Source organism: Stenella coeruleoalba (assembly GCF_951394435.1).
Source record: "Stenella coeruleoalba genome assembly, chromosome: 17".
Taxonomy (NCBI): domain Eukaryota; kingdom Metazoa; phylum Chordata; class Mammalia; order Artiodactyla; family Delphinidae; genus Stenella; species Stenella coeruleoalba.
In genome coordinates, this window is record NC_137163.1 from 5,803,402 (window position 1) to 5,820,336 (window position 16,935).

Genomic DNA, 16,935 nt, shown 5'->3' on the forward strand with positions numbered 1-16,935 from the left:
AGGACTGGGATTCAGTCGGTTAATGAAGATACAAACAGCACAGCACACGGCACTGAGAAGACCTTTAACGCCACTGCTATTACCATCCAAGTTCATCGTCCACCTGCATTTCCAATTTAATTCCTACCGTTACGCTGGACTATTAGCGGGTGCTCAGTTTGCATGGGCTGAGCTCTGAGGCTGGGCTTTTTGACAGAGGATGCAGGCAGCACTGCTATTTAAACACAGATGCATGCTCCCATGAAGAAAACCATCCTATTTTTTTTATTTTACAAGCCTGGGTCGGGGGAGGAGTCATTCAAGTAAATAGTTCCCTTGCTGACAGCTGACCATGGTATCACTACCCACCAGCCAGCCGAGCTAAAATTAGTAACAACCTGATTCAGAAACCCAAACGGGTATATGGATAAATCAACAAAGTAACATGTCTACATGATATTATGGTCCAAAAAGGAAAAACCAAAATCATGTCAGCAGACCTGGTTTCTAGGAATAATAATGTGCCGTTGGCTCAGTGTACGATCTTGAGAAAATCACTTTCCCTAATTAGGTCAAAGTTTGCTCCTTTTATTTATCTTTTGCTCCTTTTAAATTCCAAAGCAAAGGATTCTGGTCAGAGGAGGAACCAACAAAATCAAGAGCTGAAACTGTCCTTGAATTGCATGCAGGGCCAGCTTTCAGAGCAGGTCACCAGAGAATTACCACGGGGCTGTGGAATATCTCTAGAACGTACACGAAGACCCTCATTCCCCAGGAACTTCCAGACCTGGAACATTCGGTGATGTGGTTGGTGTTTGGGGGGAATCTGGGAAGAGCTGGTAATCACCAAGGACAGGGGCTGTGGAGTATCTGAATCACGTGTGTCTCTAGTATACGGGGCAGCTGTATGTGCTCCTGGCTACACCACGCAAAGGGACAGACAGAGCTGACCGGTGGCATCTTGGTTCGTTAGAGGGAGGCCAAGACCATCTGGACTGGGGGTCCTGGCACACTTCTCTAATTCTGGCAGCCTATGAATCTGAGATTCAGTTGTGCTTGGAAAAGACAATGCAACAAAAGCCGCATGTCTGGACATCTCTCTAAACAACAAACACCACCAGGTAGAAAGGTGACTCTTTAACAAAGGAGAGGGTGACTGTGAGCGAGTTATTCATCTTTCCTCGAATGAGGCTGGTGCCGTGAGCCTGGAGGGAGTGGGCTTAACAAATGGCAGTGGGTGGAATGTAGGTTAACCCGAGAAGGAGAGCATGTCGGCAAGGGTTACGAAACACCAGAAGGAGTGACGGATGAGGTCGTGTCATCTGCTCTCCTTGAAGATGCCCGGGAAGGAGATGGAAGGCTCTCCTCCAAGTCAGATGTTGACGAACAAGCCCAGGCCCAGGCTAGTGGGAACTGGGGTTGGAGGCCTCTGACGGGGGCAGGGCACATGGTGGTTGCGAGGGGGGCATGTGGTACTAAGTCGCACTCCTGTTTCCTACCCAGGTCCTCAACAAACAGAAATCGGATGAATAGCAAGGCAGATGGAGGTTAGCATATCACCTGGGAGTCAGGGCCTAAGGGGCCTGTGCGATGAGCCGCAGGAGGCGGCCAGCCAGTGGAGGCCCAGGCAGCCCTCGTGCCGCGCACCAGGACAGAGCCCTGGACGGGCCCTCAGCCTTGTGTCTCTGCGTGCACAGCACCCTCTAAAGGAGAGTAAGGGCCAAGCTGAGCTGAGCATGCCCAGCGTGACCTGGTCGGTCCTCCAGTCAGAGAGGCCACTCCTGTGCCTGGGACGGAGGAAGGAAAGAAGCAAAGGGATCACGTCCAGTGGGCTCCCCAGCAAGGAAGGCGGCCCCTAGGGGAACAGGGATACCCCTTCCTGGTACCGGTCACTCCCTGCCTCTCTCCACCTCGTGACGTCCAAGTGGTGTCCAAGACCTTCGTGTTCCTGATTGCATTGAGTCTTCTGGAAACCCTGGGAGGAAGGTATCAACACCACACACAACTCACAGACGAGGAGACTGAAGCTCTGAGAGGGTATCAGCCAGTGGAGACAGGCCAGGAGCTGTACCAAAGGCTTGTGATCCCACTGTCTCTGTGATCTGTATTTTTTTTAATGCGTAAGTCCCAGCAAAGAGCAGTCCCAGATTACTCTGGGAAAATCTTACCAATAACTGGTCAGAACGTAGGCATCCATAATGATGTTAAATTTCTCTTCACCCCTAAAAGCCACCCTAACCATGAGACCCCGCCATGGTTTTATGGGGAATGGTACACAAAAGTGTCAGAGAGACACAAGAGGAGAGGAGAGGAAAGAATCTCGGATGCCCACGGTTCGGACCCCATCACTTTACAGACCAAAGACCTGCTGCTGAGAAAGGGGAAGAGACCAGCTCAGGGCCATCCAGCTGGTGAGTCTCAGAGCTGGGAGCTGGGAATCCCAGTCCTCGCTGGCTTCCTCTGCCAGCACACAGGCATCCGTGGACCCAACATGCACTCAAACGCACAAGGATGTGGTCTGAGCCACAGCTTATGGGCCCGTCACCACGTGACTTTAGGCAGATCACCTAAACCCTTTGAGTCTCGTTTCTTATACCAAAGCAAGAAACCATCCTAATACCAGGTCCACCTGCTCACGAATTCCCTTGTGAGTGAACAGCCACGAGAGGGTGTTATACAAGTAACTAAAAGATGGAAAGTAAAATTTTAAACTTGGGACTGGCTCCTGCAGAGTGGAGCAGGACCAAGGGGCTGGCACTGATTCTGCATATAGTTCTATCATCCGCGCTCCGGACCAGGGCTGAAGTGGACCAGGCCTTTGTTCCCTGTGGCCGTGTTCAGGGTTAGGGCTTGACAGCTTCTTTCCAGTTCCTTTTACTTAAAACCCCTTCTATTTTGTGACAAGATGACTTAAGCTTTAAACCCAGGCCGAGGGCTCTGGAGAGCACCTCCTCCACCTGCCTGCGGGAAAGGCCCCAGGGTCAACGAAATGGAGACAAGCGATGAAGCCTGGTGATGACTGACCTACCCTCCGCAGTCCACGTTTTGAAAACATGACTAAATACTTTTCACAGGGGGAGGGTTTCCATTTTAGGTTAATAAATCCCCTCAAGGAAGAAAATGTAGCGAAGCATACAAACAGCTCACAACTGAAACATTTTCTTCCAGAATACTTTTTTCCCCCAAACTTGGTGATAATGCAGCAGGAGGAAAAGAAAGTGTTCTTAAAGTTTATGTCACTTCTGTGAGTGGAAGATTCTATATAACACTTTCAGGCATCATCACTGGTGCTTGAAAATTCTGTAGATTCCCCCCAAGCCAGCAAATGTCCACCTACTGTGTGCATAACACCATGGGGGAAAAAGGACAATGGGAAACACAGGAATGGATAAAGAGGGAGGGAGGTCAGTGATACTGCCAGGTGGGCAGCCTGGGTATCTGACAGAAGAAATCAACCAGTCGTAAATATTTATGAAGACCCGTGAGAGGCAATGACCTCATCCGAGAGCTCATGCCTGACCCAAAGAACGAGCCCCTCTCTCACGGAGCACGTGGTCCATCTCATTCCACAAGGATGTGCTCCTCTCATTATCCGAGTTGTGTAAACAAGGAAAACTGAGAATCAAAGAAGTTAATCAACTTGTCTAACAGCTTAGAAGAAAGGGAGCCAGGACCCAATCCAGACAGTCTAACAAAAATACTACTCTCTCCACTGCACAAGACTCCCTGTGCTTTGACTGGACCCCAAAGTAAAGTCCATCCTCAAGGTTAGACTGTTTCTCACCCTTAGGCCAGATCACTTCTCTTAACATGACAGACCAGCTTCTTTGGTTTCTACAAATCCAGTTAATCTCTCATCACACAACACTGTCCTAAAGAGATTTCAAGGGAATGCTTCAAATTAAAAACAAGCTCCGCGCTTCCAGTGCAGGGGGCACAGGTTCAGTCCTGGCGGGGGAACTAAGATCCCACATACCTCGCAGCAGGGCAAAAAACAAAAACAAACAAACAAAAACAATTTAAAAAGAAATCAAACTCACAGAAACAGAGAGCAGAAAAGTGGCTGGTTGCCAGGAACTGAGGAGTGGGGGAAATAGAGAGAGGTTGGTAAAAGGGTGCATCTTTCAGCTGGAAGATGAATAAGATCAGCGGATCTAACGTATAACATGGGGACCAGGGTTGGTAACACTGTATCGTGTAACTGAGATTCACCAGGAAAGGAGAACTTAAATGTTCTCACTAAAAAAAAAAACAAAAAAAAACAAAAAAAAAACAATTTAAGTAAATCAATATGTGAGGTGATGGATGTGAAAATTAACTGGATGGAGGGAATCCTTTCACAGTGTAAGAAGATATCAAATCATCATGACGTACACTTTAAATATCTTCTAATATATACCTCAATAACATTAAAGAAAAAAGAAAAAAAAAGAACCAAGCAAACCTTGGAGAATAGTAGCAAGGGAAAAATATGAAGTCAACCACCGGGAAGCCACATCTTCTCTCTGTGTCAGCAACTCGGCATCCCTAACACATCTGCAGGGCGAGCTCATTAACCATGCCTGGAGATGAGCGCGCTCCTGGCACGGAGCATAATTTATTTCACTTCGGTTTCTTGTCTCCTGCAGATTGAGGCTTTCTTTACATATTATATTTTGCAGTTAAAAAAATATGCAAGATGATGATGGCTTTTGTGAGACTTTTTTTTTTTTTTTTCCATCAGGCTAATGTTGAGAAAACCAATCTGACTCCCTGGCCCTCTCCTCCACGGCTGTGAAATCACAAATCAGGCATAATAATAGTGTTCTCCTTAAGGATTCACCCAAGCGTTGCCGCCAGCTCGGTGTACCAATAATGAAATTTGCATTGTGCTTACAGGACTGTTTTATTGATACAAATGGACTTTTGTACCCAAATGACTGAACAGCTGGTTCCTGTGCCTTGGTGTGTATGGGATCTCTTGTTCTCTTCCTGGATCCCTGGAAGAGGCCAGCCGTGAGTGACCGTGATAGCATGAGAGGACAGAGGCGGTGGGTGATGCTGTCCGTTCCAGCGAGAAAGTCATCTGGCTCTCCAGCCATGTCCTTCTTCTCTATCCTCTCTGCCTGCCCCTTTCCTTGGAGTCCACAGGCCTCAAGACATGAATTTATCCATGCTTCCCAGAGGCCTGCAATGGCTGAGCAAGTGCGAAGATGGGCCCCTGGGCACGTGGCCAGCCACGGGGGCTGGGTGGGGATACGGTGTAGCCACAGCATATGTGGTCAAATATTCCGATGTTTCGGTCAACGGGAAGCTCAAAATTGTAAAGTCTAAAAATTCCATGTGCAGCTGCCTTGACATCTTTGAGCCCCACAGAGCCCCAAAGACCTAACCACGAGCGCCCCTGCTCTCCCCAGACATGCTCCCACCCGGCAGGAAGGCTCCCTACCCAGCGAGTCCCCCTTACTAGCTGGACCAGCTGCACCCCACCCAGTCCTCAGCACAGCAGCTCTCCCCTCCCTGCCAGCCCACGGAATCATTCCAACAAGCCGGCCACATCCTCCCTCGGGGACGAGGGGCCGGCCACCCCACCCTCTTGTCACTACAAAGCCTGTCTCCCACTGCCCCTGCCAGTTCACCTCGTCCCCAAGGTGTCCCCAAGGACATCTTGTCCCCAAGGTGTCCCCAAGGACAACCTCTGGGTGGCCCTGTGTGGCTCGAGGTATGCTCCTCTGCTGGCCTCTGAGTACACGACTCATAAACTGCTGTCAATCTCATCCGTCCGGCGTCCTGTGTTTGACCATCATGTACTATTTAGGGCAGGAAATCCATCCCTCCCCAGTGGTGTGAAGAGGAGACAATCAAAACATCGTTTCCCAAATTAAAAAAAAAAAAACCACCCACAATTCCATTTTAGTTGCATTAACGGATGGAGAGGAAGTGGGATTATTCTGCCCTGAAGTCAACCTGATCAAAGGGCATCTCGAGCCCTCTTCAGCCCTAGGAAGCATGTGTTTAGGGAAAGCCATGAGCAAACTGGCGCATGCTCAGAGCACCCTGATCAGCTGGATGAGAGGGGACCAGGGGCCAGACTCAGACTGGACTCCTTTGCTCAGCAGTGAGACAGGCAGGATGAGGCCAGGCTGCAGATTAGGAAACTGAGGCACATTCCACGGAGGAGCTGTAGCAGAGGCTGCCAGCACTCTGCCCAGCCCCTCCCGCCCCAGCCCCCAGCTTCTACGGGCTTCTTTCCAAACGACTCGTCCCGAAACCTTATTGAAAAGACCATCTTTGTGGTCCCGGAGCTACTTCCTTTGGGCAAACTGTGAGCCAAAGCTTACAACCCTGGAGCCGTCCAATGACTGACCGGTACGGGAGTGTGGAGGATCCCCTGCCTCAAGGACGGACACACTCTGTGCAGTGCAGCTTACACTCCAGAGCTCCCCTCGGGATCCAGCCCAGGTCAGGGATGCACGGAAGTTGTTTGGCTTCTTCCCTCTCCTATCCTGTTACCCTGCTTTTATGCAGGTCCTCCCCAAAGCACTTCCTTCACGAATCTTCACCTCAGAGAGCCTGGGGGGCCTGAACTAAGTCAGCATCCAAGGGCCACGCCTCAACCAGGTAAAGAGGTAATGCATCAGAGGCTACAGGTGGCCGTGGGCAGACAGAAAGGCAGAACTCAGCGAAGATATGCCGGACAGGAAGAACAGTCAGGTGACAGTCCAAATGGGTGCGTCACCAAGGATTTATGGCCCAAGGAGCTAACGCATCATCATCACAGGGAATCGGTACATCGAAGGGCCACCAGGACCCTGGGGTAGGAAACAGGCAATGACAGAAAGAGCCGTCAAAGTGGAGAAGGTAATCAGCTTGACTCATTCAAATGTATTTCCTGGGAATCCAAGCTGATTACCTTAGAAAAGAAGCAGGATAACCAACTTCTGATACTTGAATAACACCCACGAAGAAGAAATTTGAAATGTTCTCTGGGGTTCCACAGGGGTAATTTGGATCCATTATGTGGAATGAGGTAGAGATGGATTGGGGCTCGGTTTAAGGAAGATCATTCTAAGAGCCGTAACGGTTCAAAGGTGGCACGGTCCTCCCAGGAGTTAATGAGTATTTGGCCACTGGAAGCGCACCACACTTTTTAGGGACATATTTGAGCACATCAAAGCATCTCTTAGAGGGGATGTGGAATTAGATGACTTATAAGGTCCATTCCAGCCAGAACCCCCAAAATCATAGTTTCTTTCTCTACTCCCAGCCTCGCAAAGAGCCTGAGCAAACAGACCAATGTTTCCAGCTCCATTTATTTCCCTCAGGGTTTCTTCAGCACTTACCAAAAGTTCAATAGGTTAAAAAAAAAAATCTCCAAAAGGAAGAGTACCCTAAAACAATGGTTACAACTATTGTATATTTCAGATTTCTAAAAAATAGTAACTGAGTGATCAAGGTCAGGCAACTTAACTGACTTTGCAGTACAGATCATTAAAAACAAAACCTAAAATCAATTTTAAAAAAAGGGTTGTCTTTCCCCAAAATAGGTTAAGTTGGCGATATTACACTGGCAGATACACTGTGAACAGGTGAAAACTTCATTACATACTAGTTTTGTTCCACAGACCAGTATTTGGGAACCTTTGCCCTGAAAATATATGTCTGCTAGAGTCTCACCATATCGCTGTTTCCAGTTTTCACGATTTAGAGGATATGTTTAAGTAACGCAGTCAGGTAATAAAAGGTCTCTTTCAAACTTCCATAACTGAATTCAACATTCCAGTAATAACAGAGTCAAGACTGCTAGGATTCTACGTTGTTTCATGCGACACCTCACAAATCACTTGTGCTATTGAGTTTATAAAACACTTGCACGTCCATTATTTCACTGGGTGCGCTCAGCAGCTGCGTGTCGCTAGGTAGAACGGTGTCATTCCTGCTCAGAAATGTGCACCTGGGGTCCAGGCTGGCTATGAGCTGGGCACAGATGTGCCACTGTGAGGGGGTGGGCCTCTCTCCTCCTGCCTAGCTGCCCGCGCTGGTGCACGGGGTGCGCTCACCCTGGAGAAGCGTCTTTACAGTGAGAACACAGCACCTGCCTGAGGAGTGGAGGGAGGGGTCCAGGAGGGAGAGGATGCTGGCGGGGGCAGGGGGCACTCCTGCTTCCTAGGCAGAGGAGTGGGGCAGTCAGGCAAGGCTTCTCTGAGGCCCCGTTAGGGAAGGAAAAACACACCAAGGACTCCGCACCAAAGGGGCAGCAGCGGGGAGGCCTACAGACAAGTGGGCCTGGGGGCTTCTGGAGTAAGAGCTGGAGAAAAGGAGAAAAAGCCGGAGGAGAGCCCTGGGAGACGAGGGAGCTCACGCTGAACACAGCGGTCCCCCCCCCCCCCCGCCGCCCCCGTCTCCATCTCCTCCGTCCCAGTGAAGGGGGTCAACCTCCCGTTTCTCAGTCAGAAGCCGGGGAGTCACCCCGACACCTCCCTTCCCGTAGCCTTTCCCTGCACCACCCTTCCAGGTCCGGTCAGTTCCAGTTCTGGTCCCACCCTGGGTGGAGCTGCCATCACCTCCCACAACTTCAGGGGCCTCCTAACTGGCTGTCCCCAGGCCAACGATCGCCCTTTTCCACAGAGCAGCCTACGTGCTACTCTAAAGACACATCTGACCAGTTCACTCCCCACATAAAACCCTTCAATAGCTTCTCTTTTCATTTAGAATAAAATCCAGGTCCCTTATCGTGACCCCCAGGCGTCCGCATGGCCGACCCCTTCCCACCCTCCCGCGTGCCTCGCGAGGTCTCTGTCCCCACGGCTCACTCACCTCCCCACAGGCTCCCCGCACCCCACACTGCATCCCATCCCAGGTCACATGGCTCCTGGTCCATCCCTCCTCTGATAGCTCTTCCCCCAGCTTCCTCAGGGGAAGCTTCTTCTGCCCCTAAACTAGGTTAGCAATCGAGTAATCCCACCCGCATCGGTCACTCTCGTAACACGGATCACTTCTCATCCTTCACTTCTATTGGAACGAAATCACTCTCTGCGTCTTTTGCCCCAACTCAGGCACGCACTCGGTTTTGTTCATTCGTCTATGCCCAGGGCTAAGCACAAGGACCGGCGCATTGTAGCAGTTTAATTAAATGTTCTCTATTAACCTTAAAAATGAGTCGAAAAATAAAATCAAGAAGAGGATGATGAAGAAAGACAGGTATGCTGAAGTGTCCAAATGGCTCACAGCTGCGAGGAGGAGGTGCTGCAGAGTTTTCAGGAGACCTGCTCAGCTTTGCCTCTCGGAGCAGAAGGCCGGGGGCAGACTGGCCGGGCGGGGAGAGAGCAGGCGGGCTGTGGTCAAGCTGCTGCAGTGAACCGGGTGGTCATTACTGAGACCTCAAACTGGACAGTGGCAACGTGCAGTAGGTGGAGGGGAAAGAGTGAAGAGCTACGAGGGGGTGGATTGGGGAGAACGCATTAGCTGGCTGGGTACCTCGGGTCCAACGGGAGCGAAGGAGTCAGGACATGGCTCGGGCTTGAACAACTGGCCAGCCGATGATGCCGTCCGAGGAGATGGGACCCAGGAGCGTGACGGGGGATGCACTTGTATTAGCTTCCTACGGCTGCTGTAACAAGTTACCACACACTAGCTGACTTACAACAACAGAGACTTATTCTTGCACAGTTCTGGAGGTCAGAAGTGTGAAAGCAAGTTGTCATCAGGGTTGGTTCTTTCTGAAGGCTCTGAGGGTTCTCCAGAGAAACAGAACCGACTAGATGAATAGAATAGAATAGAATAGGATAGAATAGTAGAAAAAAAAAGATTAAAATATACATATAAAATAGATACATGATATATCTATGGAGAATATATCTCTCTATATAGCTGACCATTGATCAACAGGAGTTTGAACAGCATGGCTCCACTTATACGCAGATTGTTTTTCCCTATAAATACGTCCTATGGTACTCTGTCCACGGTTGGTTGAATCCCCTGATGCAGAACCTCGGGTACCGACGCAATTGTAAAGTGATACACAGGTTTCTCTGCTGCACAGGGGTTGACACCCTTAACCCCTATGTCATTCAAGGGTCAACTATAATATTTTTATAAGTATAATATAAATAGATTTATTATGAAGAATTGGCTCACATGATTACAGAAGCTAAAAGTTCCACAGTCTCCCATCTGCAAGCTGGTGACCCAAGAAAGCCAGTGGTGTAGGTCAACCTTAGTCCAAAGGCCTGAGAACCAGGGGAGATAAGTCTCAGTCCAAGGCAGGAGAAAACCACTGTCCTGGCTCGTACAGTCAGGCAGAAGGGGTGAATCTTCCTGTCCTCTGCTTTTTGCTCTATTCAGACCCTCCGTGGATTGGCTGGTACCCACCCACACTGGGGAGGGCCGTCTGCTTTACTGAGTCAACTCTTCCAGAAACTGTCTCACGGACACACCCAGAAATAATGTTTAACCAGATATCTGGGAACCCCATAGCCTAGTCGACATGACACACAAAACCAACCATCCCAGGGAGGAGCCGTGCCATAGCGCTCTCCTAGTTTCCAGCGGCTCCTGGAAATCTTTGGCATTTCGTGCCCTGTGGACACATCTCTCCAATCTCCGCCTCTACTCTCCTCCTGTCTTCTCTCTGCTGTCTCTGTGTCCCGAACCTCCCTCGACCTTTCTCTTATTAGGCCTCATCTCATTGGACTTAGGGGCTACCCTAAATCCAGGAAGATCTTATCTCGAGATTCCTGCCTTAATTACTGATACATCTGCAAAGACCCTTTTTTCAAATAAGACCACAGTCACAGGTACCGGGAGCTGAGGATTTGGACGGATCTTTTAGGGGGGTAGGAGCCACTGCTCAACTCACTACACAGGAAATGTGGAAATGTTGACTCTCATAGGCCTGTTTTGCCACATTTTAAAGACACGAGAGAAAGAGCAAATGGTCTGGAGTCACTCACAGGGGTAGACTGACACCGAAGACGTCCTTAGCAATACATGGGGTTCAACAAAACAGATCCGGCGCTGTTTAAAATGCAGGGATCGGCACCGCGCCCATCTCTCTTTGTCCTTTTCATTTCCTAAATCACTTGATTTAAATACCCAGCTTTTGCATTAACTCGCCAGAATAACTGACATCTCAATGTCCTCCTCTCTTTGTCACCCGTTACTAAATATACATTCTCTTCAGCAAAGTTTTCAGATTGACTGCTCCTGACAGGAAACACAGATTTCAACATTTACACAGAAGTTGTCTGTCAAAAAAAGAAAAAAAAAGGAATAGAAAAAAATGCCCTATTTTAGGATGTCTCTTTGCTTAAAACGCAGGAGAGAGAAGAGGGAGAAACCTCTCCCGGTGCAGAACACCAATTTATGCCAGGATGCTCAGTCTGGCTGGAGAGGTTGCTAGGCAACCGCCTGGCGGTATGTCAGGGGGGCAAAAGAAGATGGAAGGTAAAAAGGCACCAAGGCCTGGGTACTACGGGACACGCAGAGACCCGCTTGGGACAACTCTCTGCCCCCTCCACTGATGGCGAGGGCGACTGGATGGGTGAGTTTGCAGCTCTGTGGCCTGGAAGCCAATAAGCTAGATTCCACACTCAAAGCCCAGCCTGGAACACAGCCACTGTCACTGGCCATCTCTTGTGCAGTGGAACAAGCTTGGGAGTCCAGCAAAGCCTGGTTTCTCCATCTGTAAAGTGGTGATTGTAACTGTAGCTGCATCACAGTACTGTGGTGAGAATCTTCCTGTACTTTCCAGGCCCCCGTACTTACCTGCCTGGCAGGATCCACTGCGTTACGTTGAGATCTCTGTTCCTGTCTGCTGTTCCTAGTGGGACTGTGGGGACCGCATCTTCCTCATCCATCATTGTCTGGTGACAAAGACATTGCCTGGAATACAACAGGGCATCATTAAATAATTTTATTTTCTCTGATCTGAATCAAGGCCTCCTAGAGTGTCTTGTAGGAGCATTCATGCTCTAGCTTCACTTAAATCTCTGCCCGCATCACAGACTGTCCTTGAATCTTCAACACACCCTCCCAACCCCAGCTTGACCTTCATTTTATCATCACACGTCTCCCTATTTCCTGAGTGAACCTTGATCTCTGAACCATGGTTCCCTCTCCCCCATTACCTTCTGGTCAACTCCTACTCATCCTCTGAAACCCAACTCACGCATGGCCTCCTCCATGAATGCCACGTGTGAATTTACTTAAGCATCTAAGCTGCAGGTGGAGAGTATGACAATAGGGAATAGAGTAGACTGTGGCACATCAGAAACCCATTCAGAGATAGACAGATAGGTAGACAGACAGATGGATAGATCTATATCTATGTAGCTATAGAGAGAGAGCTGTCCATTTTGTGATCTCTGCTATTCCAAGTCTTGGGGTTGTAATCAATATTTGACTTGCTGAAGGTCACACAGATAGTTAAGGGGTAGTCACATCTAAGACGAAACCCAATTCTATCTGGTCCCAAATGTCCTGCACACCTCTTTAAATCATGAAGTGCCTATTACATGTAATGTGAACCATCCCTTCACTGATTCAAATATGTAATCAGTTATCACGCACATATTTTGGACTAGGTGCCATGGAGGCTGCCACAATATTGTGCATTCATTTACTCATTCAATTCAGTCATTCACGCTTTCATTCAGCAAAAGGCACCATGCCAGTCCCCGGACATTCAAAGGTGAATACCGCTGCCCTCAGGCTGCAGGTGAACACTGTAACACAATTCCGGGCTGGTGTGTTTCATGTGTGTGATGGGTCTTCTCTCCATACTTGGACAGTCAGCACCTTAATGGATTCCCAGGTCTCACATCCTGCCTTCCCGCAGCTGCCGGCTTGGGGCTTGGGACGTAGGAGATGGTTTATATCTTCTTGTTGGTAGAAATGGAGCTCCTGGTATGTTTCCTTCATCTAATTTATGCAATTTGATTCCACAAAGGAAGTGAGGGAAGTAGCAACTATGGAGTACCCACCATGTGTCTCATCTTGTGAGTTCCCTACATTTAATCCTTGCAACAGCTCTTTGAACCAGGGGTCATGACTCCTGTCTTCGTCCGTGAGAAAGCTGAACTCGGGGGCAATAAACAACGTGGCCACGGCTGGTCACTGGTGGAGCCAATGCTAAAGACAGGGTTTTTCTCGAAAGTCTCTATTTCTTCCATGACAGCATGTTGCTTCACATAGGCCTCGGAAGATGGCTGAGAATTCCACAGACACAGACTAGGAAGAGGGGGATGTCAGTGGAAGAAACAAGGGCAGAGGCACGAAGGTGCATTGAGTTAGAAAATCGTGGAATGCTTGGGACAGCCAAAGCAGAGTGGGGCCACGGACGGACATGGAAAACGTGGCTGAGATCTGGGACAGAACGTGAAATGCCCCGAGAATCCTTTGCGTGCTGCCTCATGGTCGCATCCCCCCAGAAGTATTCAACGATAACAATTCCGTCTTTTCCCCGTTAAAGCCAGGCCTCATTTGCAGAGGTGGACCTAGGAAAGCGTACTTACTCTGCCGTGTTCACGAATGTTACCCTTATCAGGCCCACGGCAGAAGCTCCCTAGTTCTCAAGGCAGTGATCTCACTGCACCCGATCGCTTTTGAATCCATCTCCCTCGGACTGAACGTGAGCTCCCTGAACGGAGACTTATTTTGGTCGCAACTCTCTGAAGCCACCACCTTGCAGGATGCTAACCCCGTGACAGGGGCTAACCCTGTGCTCTATTTAGAAGCGAGACCCGGAATCAGCGACCAAGTGAAACAAACCATTTCTCATTTCCATGTCAATAACAGCAACTCAAAATCTTGTGAGAAAGCTACCTCATACTTGAATAAGTACTTAGTACCTGGGGCTCCAGTACTTGATCAACCCCCTTTGCAAATACATGACAGAGCGCATGCGGCACTTTACTGAGTCCCACCGCGCCGGCAGCGATTTGCAGCGCACGTCTGATCTGGCTCCTCGGGAGGGATCTCCACTCCAGATCTCACGGCAAAGAGCAGGTACTCCTGCCGAGCCTGGGGATGGACAGACCCGGAGCTCTGGTTGTTAACTGGGCTGGTCTTAATCACAGTCATTCTTCATGCGAGGGAGTGGGAAGGGGAGGGAGGAAAAGCAAGGGTTTTATTTTTAATGATGCACTTTTTGTGAGGAGCGTGGCCCCCACTGACAGCAACGAATGGACGGGGCTGAATTATTAAGTGCATATAATTAGGCCCTTGGTTCCTGGAGCTGGGAAGCGAAGCGCTCTGTGCAGCGCAGGGGTGGGGAAAGGCCCATCCATTTTGAGTTTCTCATCATTTAAAAGGATAATTAGTGAGAGATAATATGCCTCCGTAGCCAATTTCGCCTCTGATTATTTACTTGAATATGGTAATTGTGTGGTTTTGTTTTGTTCCCTCTTCGACACGCTTCCTAAACTCCTTGTGATGTTTTAGGGGGCTGCGGGTTTCATTATTATCTCTGAAAGTAACCATGGAAATATATAATTAGACATTATTCAGGGTAGAATGACCCAGGGTGCAGGAAGTCTCCGTGGGCCCGTGCATTTAAGTGTGCAAGGACGCTCCTAACAGCAGCTGGGGATTCTTTTCCCGAAGCTTCAATAGTCCCAGCTCGTAGGGCTGCGGAAGGCGTCTACATCCAGGCGACAGGAGACATGCTTTCCGGTACTGGCTCTGCCCCTTTCCACAAATGGTTTTAACGTCTCTGGAAACTGGGGGGAGGGGGCCCCGCATGATTTCAAATTCAACACTAAGTACTTGCGTCTGTGTTGTTTTGTACTGCGTTTCTTTATTTCAAGTGGTAGGTCCCTGTCAGATTTCTTCTTTACATTAGAATGGCTGAGTCCATCAAATAGGGGTGGGGGGGAGTTCTGGTTTTGTTAAAATATAAATATTTATTTGGAATATCATGGATACATAAGGAGATGAAAAGGGTTAGGTTATGTCATCTGTTTGGAAATCTGAAAAGCAGCACTCAATCTAGAAAGATAGGAATTAAGAAGCTACCAAAAGGGACTTCCCTGGCGGCGCGGTGGATAAGACGTCACGCTCCCGACGCAGGGGGCGTGGGTTCGATCCCTGGTCAGGGAACTAGATCCCGAACGCACGCCGCAACTGAAGATCCCACATGCCGCGATGAATATCCCGCATGCCGCAACTAAGACCCGGAGCAGCCTAAATAAATAAATAAAAGCAGCAGCTACCAAAAGATGGGGGAGGGAGGGGCGCAGAGGAGGCAGACTGCAAGTGAGGGCTGGAACACCTGGCCAAAGTATAGTACGGACAGGGCCTGTAAGGTTTCATCGAAGGTTCAGTGTGTCACCGGGGGTGCCATTTGTGAGCGTAAGGCAAGGAATCCGTTTCAGAAGCTCAGCTCCTTTGCAGGTGAATGCCAGACCCCTGAGCACGGCACAGAGAGCTGTCTGTGACAGGAGCATGACCCACCTTCCCAAGGTCCCTGCCTCGTCCCCTCCACACCAGCCCCATGGCCGCTCCCCCCCTGCATTCCAGTCACATTAAACTTCTTGAAATTTCTAGAATGCCCTACACTTTGTATCACCTCTGAGACTTGGTCTGTGTCCTTCCTTCTGTCCAGAACGTCTGTGTTCCCTCTTTGCCTAGATAAGTATGAATCACCCTTTAAAACAAAACTCAAATATCAATTGCTCTAAGAAACCTCCCCAGTCTGGATCAAAGGTACTCCCTCAGTACCTCCTTAATATCCTGCATCTATTCCAATATTGTCCATGCCTAGCACACAGTAGGTGCTCAGTAAGTGTTTGACTGATTAGAATTGATTAACGTAGTTCTCGGAAGACTCGTGCACGCGTGTGTGCACACATCTTGGCACCATCTGGCTCGGGCACCATTATGCTTGCAAAGCACTCTAAAAGCGGCATCAGTTGGAGGCTCGACAGACCAAAGAACTGTGCCGAGAAGGCCTTGCTCTCCAGAAACCATCCTTAGGAGAGGAATTGAAAGGGCAAAGGCAGCAGTGGAGAAAGTTAAGCGACAGGTGTGTGGAGCAAGATGGTGGAGTGGAAGGACCCTGGGCTTCTCTCCTATGACTTATGTAGGATCTCATCTCTTCACGGTGTCGGCTGAGTTGGCTAAGCTGGGACTGGAATAAGAAGGAGACGAGCAGAGCGAGATCATAGGGTCTGATGATGAATATTTTTTTTCTAAGGTGAAGGTGGGGAAGGTACTAATATTCTCTTTGGTGCCATGGTTTTCACAGGCTGTTTCGTTTACTTCCCACAACACTCTGATGGCAGGCAGTGCTATTCCCATTTTACAGACAGGGAAACAGAGACCTGTCTTAATTAAAAGAATCGCTTTCCACCCAGCTGCCACAGATGGAAACCTATGGTGCCGACACTTAAATCCACGTCTCCAGCCCAGATCTGTCCTCCAAGCTCCCACTTGTCTCTCGGCAAGGACGTCCCAAACATAACATGTAACAGAACTCACCGTTTCCTGCCAACCAAGCCCCCAACTCGTGCAGAAATCATGGTCATCCAGGCTACGCAACCATGAGCCAATCCTGCTGAAGCTCCGGATTGCCCCTTCTTACCACCCTCGCCCTGGGTCACATCTTCCGCAGTCCCCACCTGGACTCATTCAAGGCCTCCTACTCCCCCCACTGTCCACCACACACTGTGGAAAGTTCTCCTACAATCGCTACCAGCTTTCTGGTAGGTGTTTCCCATCATTTATCATCTTCCCCACTGGGCTGTAAATTTCCAGAGGCAGAATCGGTGATGTCTACTCCTCTGCACCAGCTTCCTACCCAGACCTTGGTGTAGAGAAGCACCTTAACAGCGTTAGGTAAATTGAAAATGGATTGATCTGACCTCTGCTCCCTGTTTTCTCAGGTCCAGAAATAACCTTATTTTAGTGGTGGCCGTGAAAAGCTGGCAGAAAAGTCACATTAGACAGGATTAATGAGAAACAATGAACAATAATGTT

General features: G+C 49.2%; 1 protein-coding gene across 12 annotated transcripts in view; it reads right to left on the reverse strand.

Annotated features, from left to right (window-relative positions):
* The window catches only part of LOC307176255 (uncharacterized protein), a 321,330-nt gene that overhangs the window by 268,161 nt on the left and 36,234 nt on the right, over positions 1–16,935 (reverse strand). For all 12 annotated transcript variants that reach the window (XR_013824654.1, XR_013824655.1, XR_013824656.1 and 9 more), the window contains exon 2: positions 11,725–11,841. The gene's annotated coding sequence lies outside the window, so the exon portion shown is untranslated. The remainder of the gene's footprint in view (positions 1–11,724; positions 11,842–16,935) is intronic.